Raw genomic sequence first — 14,960 nt, forward strand, 5'->3', positions numbered from 1 at the left:
CAAGATGCTTAACCTCTGTAAACATCAGTTTTCTCATCTGTAAAATGGAGATAATGATATCAGCTTTCTAAGGTTATTAGGAGGAATAAATGAAATACATGCGTATATATTTAAGTATACTGTACAAACCCTGGATTATGTTATTATTATTATTATTCCTTTCTTGCTATTGTTATTATTATATAATATTTAACTGTCAAGGTTGAAGCCTTGCAACATCTGAAAAGAACTAGTAGAAGTGTTTGTTTTTAATTATATGTGGTTTCATTTCTTAGACCATCTTAGCTAAGCCTACAACAACAAAAAGTAAAAGCACAACGTCCCCATTTCACAGATGAGAAAACAAATGGTCAGATAGGCTAAGTGTCACTCGATTAAAAAAAAAAAAAAAAAAAGGTGATAAAGCCAGGCTCAAAATTTAGGTTTTTTGATTTTAGTTTTGTATTTTTCATTAATCCATGATATTGTGAATGCACAGTGGTTCAATCATAGAGTTCAGGGAATGTCATTTTCTCTATGGCTGAATTGTCTCTTCTAAACTGTGACTACAGTACTTTGCCTCTGATGCGGCACTGAGCCTATTCATACCTTCCCATATGCCTTTGATTTTCTGGTGTCTAAATCTGTCTTTCTCCACACTGAGCTAGAGATGAAAATAACCATTCTGAGCAGAAAAGCTTGGTTAAAGTTTTAAGTTCTCCTGTGCCATGAGGACATAATTTTGCTGAGTGCTTCTTTCAAGACTGCCTTTACCTTTTCATTTCTTAGACTATAAGTGAAGGGATTCAGAAGAGGGGTCACCATTGTGGTGGGGACAGCTGTCACCTTGTCAAAATCCATTGAATGACTCTGGCTGGGCCTCACATACCTGAAGATGTTGCTTCTGTAAGCAATGGAAATGACGGTGATGTGGGAAGCGCACGTGGAAAAGGCCTTCCGACGTCCTTGGGCTGAGGGGATGTGCAGGATGGTAGAAATGATGTAAATGTAGGACACAGTGGTGAGCACCAGTGAGGTCAGGAGGATGAGGGAAGATAAGAGGAAGTTTATCATCTCGATGAAATGAGTGTCTATACAGGACACATGTAGCAGAGGGGTGATGTCACAGAAGAAGTGACTAATTTCCTTGTAACAGAAAGGCAATCTGGACACCACAATGGTTGGGCACAACACAGACAGGAAGGCTCCAACCCAGCAGCCCAGAACTAGTAGGAGGCAGGCCCTGCTGTTCATGATAATGCTGTAGTGCAGGGAGTCACAGATGGCCACGTAGCAGTCAAAGGACATCACTGCCAAGAGGATAAACTCCACTGTCCCCAAGAAAACAAAGGAAATAAGTTTGGGTGATGCACCCAGCAAAAGATATGGTCTTCTTGTCCTGCAGGAGACAGGCTAATAGCTTTGGGGTAACTGAGGTGGTGAAAAAAATGTCCAAAATTGACAAATTACTGAGGAAGAAGTACATTGGGGTTTGGAGGCGATGATTCGCACATGTTAGGGAAATGATGGCAACGTTTCCTGTTAGAGTAAGCATATAAGTAAAGAAGAGGACTGCAAAAAGGGAAATTTGAAGCTGCTGAAGAACAGGAAAGGCCGTCAGGGTAAACTCAGTCACTGTGGTCTGATTTTGGATGTCCACTGCAGGCAATGCTTAGTGGGAAGCACATCTCTTAAAAAAAATGATAAAATACAGAGATGATACTCAACTTACGGAAGTTTTCAACTCCCAATATCTGTGATAAGAGTGAAATAGAAAAAACTTTGTGTGAGGAGTCAAGAGTGATTCGTTCACAGTCTGCTTCTGACTTTATTATGTGGTCCCTTGGGTAAATGACATTACTTCTTCTAACTTCAGTATTCTCATATTTCAAAGTTTTGATTGAATGAAATTATCCTCATGGTCCCTATAATTCTAGTCTTTATGATTTTAGTCTCTTTTACACAATGCTCCTTCCTGTCTCTTTTTCGCTCTTCCTGACCTACTACTTTCCCAGCTAAATTCTGTTCTTAAAAAGAGAGGCATACTAAACTGAGAATCCGGTCAATTATTTGAAAAATTGAGAAAAAGAAGGTTAATAAAACTTGAGTTAGGCCCGGTGCAGTGGCTCATACCTGTAATCCCAGCACTTTGGGAGACCGAGGTGGGCGGATCACGAGGTCAAGATATTGAGACCATCCTGGCCAACATGGTGAAACCCTGTCTCTACTAGAAATACAAAAATTAGCTGGGCACGGTGGCGGGTGCCTGTAGTCCCAGCTACTCAGGAGGCTGAGGCAGGAGAATTGCTTGAACTCGGGAGGTGGAGATTGCAGTGAGCTGAGATCACGCCACAGCACTTCAGCCTGGTGACAGAGTGAGACTGTCTCAAAACAAACAAAAAACAAAAAAAAGTGTTACTTTTCTCAAAGTTATTTCAACTTTGAAGACATCTTCTAAATCAAAGAACAGAAACTGTTAAAACTGGCCAAGACAGTTAAATTGAGGGGAGTCTACATTTACCTCTACTCATTTTTGTTATTGTTACCATGTTTTGAATATCAGTGTAATAGACAATTGGACACAAATTAATCAATCAGTCTTTCCCTACTTAGTTTTTCTTTGTTTTTACTTTATATAATAGAAATGTTTTGATGTCTACACTGTTATGGAACAAGTAGGTCCATGATACATAATTCATAATCTGTGTAACCTATTTTAAATATTTTGAAAAAAGTCTTACGGGAAAATGATTATTTGTCGTTATTTTGTTGTTTGTTGCCACGTTACATTCATGGCAGCATCCAAAAGAACAACAAACGTTTCCCCTTCCCTTCTCCAACTGATTCTTACAGGTTTTCCCAAAGAAGTCTTTTATACTCGGCATTTTTTTCCCAGCCATTTGAAGAGTAGGTTATTAATAATACTGCAGAAAAGTGGATGCCGAAACATGTATTTGATCTATCGAAAAGATGTATATGAAACACTCAGCTTAATCTCTGAATACTGCCCAGCTTCACCGAAGATCTGTTTCATGTCTATGTAATTCAGTTGAAGCACTGTCCTCTGGTATATTATTTTGTGACCAGTGCTCTAGTTTCAAGTTAAAACAACTAATTTATATCCCTGAACTAGGTAAATTTTTTAACGTGGTGCACACACAATTCCTCTTTAAGGGAGGCCATTTCCTCAGACTCTCTACCTGGGAAAAGTGACCTGCCAGAAGCTGTTACTATTATTATTTTTTCATTTATTCATTCTTTTAATTAACACATAGTTTTCTTTAGCATATGCCGTGCATCATGCAAATTTTCAGGTGCTGGAGCTATTATCAGAGGAAAACAAAAAATACGAAGCAAAAACAAAGCAAAAATGTTAACAACAAAAAACTTCCCTTATGAAGCTTACAGTATAGTTAAGGGAGACAGAAAATTAGATAAATAAGTAAAATAAATGCTATTATCTTAATTGTGGTAAGTCTCAGAGCTAAGACATTTTTTCTAAACATATTTCCATTTGCAAATCTGGCTGTGACTTTTTCTGGTTCTTGTAGTTGCTTCTTTATTTTTATTCACTACTCATTGTTTCATGAATCAAGGTATCCTTGTTATTTTAATAATTATCTTCATCTTCTCTGTTCCATATAAGAAAATTCTGGTTTCTTATAATTTTTTAACATTTCTAAGCTGTTGGTAAGTACACTTTACAAATGCATAGTGGTTTTTGTCTATTTAAGAGTAATTTTCAAATGAAAGTGGCATGGAATAACTTGACTTGCTGTTGAGCTTAGTAGCTCTTTTTACTTCCTTGACATCCTTGGTCCTGGTTTCTAAATCCATGAGTATTGGTCCTCTCCATATTCCTTCCCAGTCTAAATATTTCTTTTGTTTTTCATGAGGTCAGACACCATATCTATTTCATACCTCATTCTTTGAGCACAGAAGGTGCTCATTGATTTACTAAATAAATAAATCAGAATTAGGGAAGCTTCTCCCTTAAGCATGAGGTTGCAGCTGCCACAAGGGTAAGCAGTGGTAAGCTCTATAGCTTGTATTTTCATATATCCAGTACAGACTTCTATCACAACCTGTACTTTCTTGGTGTGTTTTTCTTTGCCCAGTTATCAGGATCTGTGTAGTTTTGGAAAACCGATTCCTGCAATATTAATGCTGGGCTTGGGAAGAAACCCGAACACCACAATGCCTAATCAAGATCTTTCGTAGTTTAGAGGTGGGAGACAAACAAAAAGGGGAAATTCTATGAAAAAAGAGAAGTTTACAATAGTAAAGTGCATTATTCCACTTCTTCTAGTAATTTTTCGAATTGTTACAAGGTGGGCTGTTTAATTATATTTTAAGTTATTAAAGAATTCCAAAGAGTAATGTCTATTGAAATAGGCTCTTGGCACCAATAGAAACTCTTTTTACCACAAATACTCTAATGTTCTCTCCTCGCTCTACTGCTCTTTTGCCCAGACAATAAACTTCTAAACTATTGACTACAGCACAAAGAGCAAAAACTATATCTGGTTAGGCAAGTAATAATGTTATTGAGATAGAATACAAAAATAGAATAGAGCACACTATGTAGACAAGGAGAAAAGCTTTAGAATTCCCCTGCATTTTCCCCTTCCTCTCTTCATCACTGATAACACCGAAGACCGACAGATATCTTAAGGCAGAATAATGAAGATTTTCATACCTATCATCCCGTTGTTCAATGCCCATCATCCCATTGTTCCTTTCATTTGTCTAATTTCTTTACAACATCCTTAATGTCTTACTTTTTTTTTTTCTTGCTAGGTAGTCTTTTAGGACCCTGATAGGAGCTTGATTTCCCTCTGGTATTTTAAAAATTGAGCAACTCAGGCTTTTCAAAAGCATTATACAATTTGTAAACAATCAAAATCTGTGGTGGTTGAAAACAAACAGAGTTGTTATTTGCCATGATTGTCATAAAAAATTATCACTATGGGAAAAAAATGGTATTGCGAGCTTTCTATTTTGCTATACTTTGGGTCAAGTGTACGTCTCTGAGAAGAGCTGAATACGTAGCATCTCTCTCCTTTGTGGAGCCTCTTAACTTCTGAAAAGAACCTGGCCTTTTTAGGTTATCTCAGGGCCCTGAGGACCTCATCATATCTAGGAAGGAAGGCTCTGGGCTCTCTGGACTGTAAAGACCTGTGTGTAACAATTTAGGCTTTCATTTTTGGGGGCATTTGTTCCCTCATTAACATTTCTGTGGATCCTTAGAAAATTGCATAAAATTGCACATTTAAAGATTCAAGAATTAGTCAGGAAAATGTGGCATAATAGGAAAAAGTGTAGCAGGTTTTAGAATCAATGATATGCTATATTTTTAGTTTAATCACTTGTAGCTTTATGATCTTTTAATAGGATGCTTAAGCATCCTGAGTTTTATCTTCCTCATCTCTAAAATGGCAAAAGTAGTAATACCAGATTCAAGGTCCTAAGACAGTGCCTACCACAGTGACTTATACCTAGTAGGTGCTCACTAAATGTTTGTTAAGAACATAGGATTGGGAAAGGGTGAACAGAAATGAAATAAGATGTGATGCAGGTTGGGGATTAGATGTAACTTAAGTTCTTTACTATCAGTAAAATGTAAAAATGTTTGTTACTGAAGTATATTAAAAGATTTAATTACATACTTAGGATAAAGATATAACATTTGACACCCTCCCTCATAAAATATTTGACAGAATGGTAATTACATTTTAATTTATAAAATTACCCATAAACAAATTTAAGTGACACTTAGATTGTTTGACATAAATACAGATAATTACATGACAAAGTATACTTACATTACACTGCTTGTAGAACGATTGGTAATTTCTTCATTCAAATATGTTAAGAAATTTGAACTTCAAGTATTTTTTTCCTACTCCATATCATTCATTATTCTTTAAATGCTTTCACTGCTCCAATTTTGAATTCTCTATAAACCTACCTCTGTTTTAGCTGAGACTCCTCCTTATACCACACTTAATCCCCTTTGCAGAACCATACCAAATGGTTATTCAATTTTGGCTGGAATACTCCATCTATCTTCCCTTGATTGAGAAGCTATCTTTTTATAACCTCTAATTACTTTTCCCAGTTCTTTTTCTTAGTCCCATTGAAGAAGTCTAAGTCTTGATTTATACTAAGTCCAAGTGTTATACCATTATTTAATCATTTCATCCTGCATATCTAGTGTATCTCAAACTTTGAATAGTCCTCTGAGTTTCAAGGACTACATTTTTGCCAAAAGAATTTCGATTTGGTAATGAATCAAGACATTAGACACGACTGAATTAAGCACAGGTCCTTGACTTCTATTTTAGATCACTGGTAAAATGACCGAAAGCTTCTCAACTCTCAATTTTTTTTTCAGCAGTAGGAATGTAATTTCCTGTCTATCCAGTCAATTTCTATTTCTTCAGTGGATCCATCCAGAAAATTGAAGTTTTCAAACCCACAGAATGTCAGGTTAGAAGAAAACTTAAAGGGCATCTGAGCCAACTTTGTCCTAAAAAGTTCTACAATATCTTCAACAAGTTATCCAGTGACATTAAACTTGCTATTCTTAAATCATCTTATTTTACTTTAACATTCTTGATTGTTAGAAAATATTATATTTGTATTCAGTGAAGTAATCTCTTTAACCTTCAGCATTTTGTTTAGGTATTCCTGCTTATTCATCAGGCATATTGTGACTTGATTTTAGATATATCTACCTTATTTGCTCTCCCCAGAAAATAATATGACCTTCCCTATATTAAAGTGATTATAATTGTGATCTTTAATGATTTTTTGTTTACCTTCAGAGATCGGGATTAGAATGGCTCTTGGGACTATTGCATAGAAAAGGTTTATTATTACTGCAATCAAGTAATGTTAGAATTGAAGTAACTAATCATAGTTAAAAAGTTAAGGTTTCCTGGAAAACTCTCTTGGGTGTTTTCAGGAAAAACTTAGAGACCTGCTTTAAAGCCTCAGAGAAATAGAAACTTGGAAAACTTTAAAAAAATCTGACATGTTCATCATGTCTTAAAATAGGCTTTCAGCTGCTCTTCAAAGTGAGATTATTTACATATATATGTAGATATTTTTAAATCCATTTATTGAGGTATGCTTTATACATAATTAGTAATTTTAAATGTATAATTTGTTAAATTTTGACATGTATACAGTCATATAGCCACTGTCATCAACATGACAATATTTTAAAAATATTTCCATTACCTTAAAACGTTTTCTGGTGCTCTTTTGCAATAAATGCTTTTCTTCCCCAACCTCAGCTCCTGAAAACCACTGACATGTTTCATATCACTATAATTTTGAATTTTCTAAAATTTTACATAAATGGAATCTTATAGCATATAGTATTTTGTACCTTGCTCCTTTCACTTAAATTGGTGCTTTAACAATAATACAAATGATTCAGGTATCAGTCGCTTCTGCCTTTGTACTGTTGAAGATGATCAATTGTATAGATTGCATAAATATACCACAGTTTGTGTATCTATTCATCAGATAATGGGCACTTGAGTTGTTTCAAATTTTGGCTATTATGAATATAACATCTATGAACATTTGAGTTTCTGTTTTTGTGTGAATATTTGTTTTTATTTGTCTTGGATACATTCTTAAGAGCAGAATTACTATGTTGGATGGTAAAAGGAGATAGTTTGACTTCCTCTTTCCATATTTGTTTGCCTTTTATTTCTTTCTGTCGCCTGACTGCTCTGCCTAGGACATCCAGTACTATGTTGAATAGGAGTGGTAGTAGAGGGCATCCTTGTGTTGTTGCAATTTTCAAAGAGAAGGCTTCTGGCTTTTGCCCATTCAGTATGATGTTGGCTGTGGGTTTGTCACAGAAGGCTCTCAATTTTTTGTACTAAGTTTCTTCAATGCCTAGTTTGTTGAGGGTTTTTAACATAAAGTGTTGTTGAATTTTATTGAAAGCCCTTTCTGCATCCATTGAGATAATCCTGTGGTTTTTGTTTTTAGTTATGTTTGTGTGGTGAATCACATTTATTGATTTGTGTATGTCAAAGCAACCTTGCATACCAGGGATAAATCCTACTTGATCATGGTAGATTAGCAGCTTTTTGATGTGCTGCTGCTATATTCAGTTTGCTAGTATATTGATGAATATTTTTGTATCTCTGTTCATTGAGGATATTGGCCTGAAGTTTTCTTTTTTTGTTGCATCTTTGCCAGGTTTTGGTATCAGGATGATGCCGGCCTCATAGAATGAATTAGGGAGGAGCCCTCCTCCTCAATTTTTTGAAATGGTAGGCATGGTACCAGATCTTCTTTATACATCTGGTAGAATTCAGCTGTGAATCTGGTCTTGAGGTTTTCCTGGTTGGTAGGGTTTTTATTAATGACTCAATTTCAGAACTCATTATAGGTCTGTTCAGGGATTAAATTTCTCCCTGGCTCAATATTAGGAAGTTGTATGTATCCAGGAATTTATTTCTTCTAGATTTTCTTTTTTTTTGTTTGTTTGTCTTTTGTTTTTGAGACGGAGTCTCACTTTGCTGCCCAGGCCGGAGGTGCAGTGGTGTGATCTCGGCTCACTGCAAGCTCCGCCTCCTGGGTTCATGCCATTCTCCTGCCTCAGCTTCCCAAGTAGTTGGAATTGATCACTATTTTTATTGTGCTGTGGTTCCAAAATGAGGTTGGTATGATTTCAGTTTTGAAAAATTTGGTGAGGATTGTTTTATGCCCGAATGTGGTTGATTTTAGAGTATATGACATGTGCAGATAAGAGGAATGTATATTCTGCTGTTTTTGGTTGGAGCATTCTGTAGATGTCTATTAGGTCTGTTTGGTGAAGTGTTGAGTTCAGATCTTGAATATCTTTGTTAGTGTTCTTCGTCAGTGATCTAATACTGTCATTAGGGTATTGAATTCTCCCACTATTAGTGTGTAGTTATCTAAGTCTCTTTGTAGGTCTCCATGGACTTGCTTTATGAATCTGGGTGTTTTGTTGTGTGCATATATATTTAGGACAATTAGGTATTTTTGTTGAATTGAACCCTTTACCATTATGTAATGCCTTTCTTTGTCTTTTTTGGCTATTGTTGGTTTAAAGTCTGTTTTGTCTGAAGTTTGAGTAGTAGCCCCTCCTTTTTTCTTTTTTTCTTTCTTTCTTTTTTTTTTTTTTTGATGTTATTGTTGTTTTGTTTGCTTGGTAGATTTTTCTCCACCCCTTTACTTTGAACCTACCACCGTAGGTGTCATTGTATGTGAGATGGGTCTCCTGAAGACAGCATACAGTTGGGTCTTGCTTCTTTATTGAACTTGCTACTGTATGCCTTTTAATTGGGGCATTTAGCCAATTTACATTGAAGGTTAATATTGATATGTGTGGATTTGATACTGTCATGTTGTTAACTGATTATGCAGACTTGATTGTGTGGTTGCTTAATATTGTCACTAGTGTATGTACTTAAGTGTGTTTTTGTGGTGGCCAATAATGGTCTTTTCTTTCCATATTTAGCACTCCCTTACAAACTCCTTGTAAGGCAGGTCTGTTGGTAGCAAATTCCCTTAGCATTTGCTTGTCTTAAAAGAATCTTATTTCTTCTTCAGGTATAAAGCTTAGTTTGGCTGGATATGAAACTCTTGGTTGAAAATTCCTTTAAGAATGCTGAATACAGGCCCCTAATCTCTTCTGGCTCATAGGGCTTCTCTCTGAAAAGTTCACTGTTAGCCTGATGAGGTTCCTTTTGTAGGTGATCTGCACCTACTCTCTAGCTACCTTTAATATTTTTTCTTTTATTTCTACCTTGCAGAATGAATCTTATGACTATGTGTCTTAGGGATGGTCATCTTGTATAGTATCTCTAAGAGATTCTCTGCATGCATTTCTTGAATTTGAAAATCAGTCTGTCTAGCAAAGTTGGAGAAATTTTTGTGGACAATATTCTCCGTATGTTTTCCAAGTTGCTTGCTTTCTGTCCCTCTTTCAGTGATATCCATGAATTGTAAATTTGGTCTCTTTATTTGATCTTATATTTCTAGGAGGTTTTGTTCATTCTTCTTTACTGGTTTTTCTTTATTTTTGGGTTACTGAGTTATTCAGAGAACTAGTCTTCAAGCTCTGAGATTCTTTCCTTAGCTTGGTCAATTCTGTTGTTAATACTTGTGATTGCATTATGAAATTCTTGAAGTGAGTTTTTTGGCTGTATCAGATCAGTCTGATTTTTTTTCTTAAAATGGCCATTTCATCATCCATCTTCCATATTATTTTGTTGTATTCGTTAGAGTCCTTGAATTGGGTTTCGACTTTCTTCTGAATCTCAATCTTCATTTCTATCTATACTCTGTATTCTATTTCTGTCATTTCAGCCTGATTCCAATTTATTGCTGGAGAACTAGTGCGGTTGTTTGAAGGTCAGAAGACACTCTGGCTTTTTGGGTTGCCAGAGTTCTTGCACTGGTTCTTTCTCATCTGTGTGGGCTGATATTCCTTCAGTCTTTGAAGCTGCTATCCTTTGGATTTTTTTTTGTTCTTTTATCTTCTTTGATGCCCTTGCAGGTTTGATAATGGTATAATGTGAGTTCAGTCAACTGGCTTTATTTTTGGAAGGTTTTAGGGGGCTAGAGCTCAGCCTAGTGCTTTTGGGTTGTGTGCTGTAACTCTGGGGGCTGGTATCAGACCTCTGGCTTTGTTCTCTGGCCTCTCAAAGTTAGGAACCTTTGCTGGAGCAGCTGAGATATTCCTGGACCACTGGCCATAGCACTCTGATGGGTGGTGCCAGCCAAAGCACTTCACTGGGGCAGTAGCAGTGGAATTCATGTTCATTCATGTGTGCCAGCAATAGCGGCAGTGTGGCAGGGTACTATGCTCATCACCTGTGGTGGGGTACCAGTGGGAGTGGAGCTGTGGCATTCCTATTCATGGTCACATTGGCAATGCCCATGGTGGGGGCAGGCTGCTGTTGCACACAGGGCTGCCAGCCTCTGTGCCTGTGTTTGCAGTAGCAGGGGTGGTGGTGGCGTATGCGGGGGTTGGGGTTGTCATTGTGTGTGTGTTCATGTCAGCAGCAGCAGCTGTGTTGGGGGAGTGGGGTTGCTGGCATCTGTGTGTGCATTTGTGCTGGCCATGGTGGCACAGCCAGGGGTGGGGTGGCCTCATACCAGTAGCAGTGGTGCAGGGTGCATGTGTACACATGTGCCAGTGAGTGAAGGAAGTTGAGGTCTACCCACTGTCTCACATGCCAGCAATGTGGTGGGGAGGTGGCTACAGGTGAGTGCATGCTGGAAGAGTGGCATGGGAGAGGCTGCAGTCGGGGAACAGTGTGGGTGATAGTACATGATGGTGGGAGCCACTTTTTTGGTGCTTTTCCATGGTCAGATGCAGTCTGCCAGTGAGGGAGCTGTGATAAGGGCATGCAGGAAACATCTTGATTGGGTATTTGAGGCTGCACTGTAAGCATGCATGGCCAGGCTGTGGTCCTGGGGGTGGGGGCAGCAGACGGGGAGTTGCTCAGATTGGGCTGGACCCATCTCACAGGCAAGACACCCTGCTCTGTTCATGTCCAATAGGCCCCCTAAGGCTAATGTCTCCTAGAGGAGCATAGTGAGCCTTGGGTGATGGGTATCCCTGGCCATGCTCCACTGCAGATGTTTCCACACCAAACCCTCTGGGCTCTGCACAGGCTGGAGTCCTGCCCCTACCACCTCTCTAAGAAGCTCTCCCTGCCAGCTGAAGTGCCCTTGGGGCTCATAGGGTCTCCTGTTGCCAGGATTCCAGAGGTCTGTGGTGAGAGCAGTCACTTCTTGCCTATTCACCTCGCTCCTCCCCCAGGAATTGAGGGCCACGAATGAGCCCCAGTGTGCAGTAGCTCCATGCAGAGTTGCTGGCTTCCACTCCCTTCAGCCCAGCCTCTGTGTCATCCCTCTGTCCACTCTCAATGCCTTTACTCTGAAGATCTGCTCAGAGTGTGCCTGTCTTCTTAATGTCCCAGTCTCTTGGTGTCAGATGTTCCTTCTGGCTGCTTCTAGTCACTTATCTTGAATCTGGTTTGCATGTCTGTCCCCTCCAAATCCCATGTTGAAATGTGATTCCCAATGTCAGAGGTGGGGCCTAGTGGAAAGTATCAGATCAGAGGCAGATCCCTCATGAGTGACTTAGCACCCTCCCCTTGGTAATGAGGGAGTTTTTGTTAGGTTTGTTCTTGTGGGTTCTGGTTATTTTAAATAGTCTGAGACTTACCCCTCCTCCATCTTGCTTCTGCTCTCACCATGTGATGTGCTGGCTTCCTCTTCACCTTCTGCCATGAGTGGAAACAGAAATATCCTGTCACAGATATGTCTTTATGACAATGCAAAAATGAACTAACACAGAAAATTGGAACTGAGGAGTGGAGAATTGCTATAAAAATACCTGAAAATGTGAGAGTGGCTTTAGAATTGAGTAATGGGAAGACACTGGAAGAATTTGGAGATCCCAGAAGAAGATGGCAAGACAAGGGAAAGTTTGCAACTTCTTAGAGACTTGTTAAGTGATTATGACCAAATTGCTCATAGAAATATGGACAGCGAAGGCCAAGCTGATAAGGTCTCAGATGAAAATCATGAAGTTATTGAGAACTGGAGCAAAGGTTACCCTTGTTATATCCTAGCAAGGAACTTGGCTGCATTGTATTTATATCCTAGGTCTCTGTGTAAGGTTGAACTTAAGAGTGGCAGAAGAAACTTATACGCAGCAAAGCATTCAAGATGTGGCCTGCCTGCTTATGACAGCCTGGGATCAGATATCAAACAAAATAATTACTTAAAATTGTAACTTATATTTAAAAGAGAAGCAGTACACAAAAGTTTAGAACATTTGCAGCCTGGCGGTGTGGTAGAGAAGGAATCCAAGTGGCTTGCAGAGCCACCACTTGCCAGAAAGATTAGCATGACTAAAAGGGAGCCAAGTACTAATAGCCAAGACAATGGGCAAAAGGCCTTAAAGGCATTTCAGAAGTCTTTAGGATATCCCCCTTCCATTACAGGCCCAGAGGCCTTTAGGACATCCCCACTCTGGGCAAGGCCTGCGGTGCTGCCCAGTGCCACCTTGGGACACCACTCCCTGCATCATGGCTGTTCCACCTTTAGTCATGGCTCAATAAGACCCAGGTGCAGCTCAGGTCACAGCTCCAGAGGGCACAAGCTGTAAGCCTTGGTGGCTTCCACATGATGTTAAGCCTGCAGTTGCACAGAATGCAGGAGTGAAGGAGGCTTGGCAGCTTTCACCTAGATTTCAGAGGAAATATTGAAAGGCCTGGGTGCCCAGGCAGAAGCTTGCTTCAGGTGGAGCCCTTGCACGGAGACTCTACTAGAGCAGTGCTGAAGGGAAATGTGGTGTTGGAGCCTCCACATGGAGACTCCTATGGGGCACTGCCTGTGGGAATGGGGCCATCACCCACCAGACCCCTGAATGGTAGAGCTAGTGGCAGCTTGCACCTTGAGCCCAGAAAAGCTGCAAGCACTTAACTCCAGCCTGTGAGAGCAGCCACAGGGGCTGCACCCTGCAAAGATGCAGGGGTGGAACTAAGGCCTTCAGAGTGCACCCCTCACATCAGTGTGCCCAGAATGTGGGACATGGAGTCAAGGGAGATTACACTGGAGCTTTAAGATTTAATGTCTGCCTGCTGGGTTTCAAACTTGTGTGGGCCAGTTGCCTCTTTCTTTTGGCCAATTTCTCTCTATTTAAATGGGAAATGTCTACACATTGCTTTTACCACCATTGTGTCTTTAGAGTAAATATCTTGTTTTGATTTTACGTGTTCATAGGTGGAAGAAACATGGCCTTGACTCTCAGATTAAATTGAAGACTTTGGACTTTTGAGTTGATGCTGAGTTGCATTAAGACATTTTGGGTGGGGGACAAAATGGCCAGTTAGATGTAGCTGTGGTCCATGGCACTCATGGAGAGGAATGAAAAGGGGCAAGTGAATACAATACCTTCAATTGAAATATCCAGGTTATCATATTAGGAATGAATAGGCAAGCAGTTAAGATCCACAGAGAGTGGGGAGAAGCAGGTTTGAGGTGGGGGGTGCAGTGATGGCCCACCCAGGAAGCTTGGGGCCAAAGAAACCCTCATCCTCAGCCAGGGGAGGTAGTGAGTGTTTGTGTGACTCACCTGGGAAGCCATGCTTCTCCCACAGGTCTTTGCAACCTGTGGAGCAGAAGATCCCCTCATGAGCCCACATCACAAGGGCCTTGGGTTTGTTACACAAAGCTGGGCAGAGTCCTGGCAAAATAGCCACTTACACACACACAAAGACCCAGGAGTTTTGCATGCTCGGGCCAGAGATACTGACAAGGTGGAAAATCCTTCTATACACATCCCTAGGAAGGAGGCTGAATACAGGGAGTCAAGCAGCATCGTTCTGTAGGCCCCACTTCCACAGCACCTCATGGGTTAAGACCCACTGGGTTAGAATCCGGCCAGCCAAGGGCAGAGGGTTAAGTCGGCTGGAGACAAGACCTTGTTCCTGGAGGGAAGGACGGCCACCATCTTTATGGTTCAGAGGGAAACAGCCATTCCAGCTTGCTGGCTGTGGAGAGCGCATACAGTCCAGATGAATAGGGGCCCCCACGGTGCAGCACAATGGCCTTGCCAGATCGGGGCCAGACTGCTTCTTTAACCTGGGCCCTGACACAGTCCTCCTTACTGGGTGGGTCCTTTGTTCCACAGACAGAACTCCGATCTCTCCCTGGCAGGGAGTTCCTGGTAGGAGGGATGACCACCATATCTGTGGTTCTGTAGACTCAGCCATCCCAGCCTGCCAGGGGCACAGAAAAGGAAAGGACCCCGGGGCACAGTATAGCTGCCTTACCAGATGGTGGACAGACTGCTTCTTTAGCCAGACTACTTCTTTAACCGGGACCCCGACCCACTTCTCCTCACTGGGTGGGTCCTCAGCTCTGCAGACAGAGATCTAATCTCTCCTTAGGAGGGAACT

At 40.2% G+C, this 14,960-nt stretch overlaps 1 pseudogene; it reads right to left on the reverse strand.

The window, feature by feature from the left end:
* Positions 1–690: 690 nt before the first annotated feature.
* On the reverse strand, positions 691–14,204 carry LOC466813 (olfactory receptor 6M1-like; annotated as a pseudogene).
* Positions 14,205–14,960: the final 756 nt, after the last annotated feature.

Source organism: Pan troglodytes, chromosome 9 (genome assembly GCF_028858775.2).
Source record: "Pan troglodytes isolate AG18354 chromosome 9, NHGRI_mPanTro3-v2.0_pri, whole genome shotgun sequence".
NCBI classification, from domain to species: Eukaryota; Metazoa; Chordata; class Mammalia; order Primates; family Hominidae; genus Pan; species Pan troglodytes.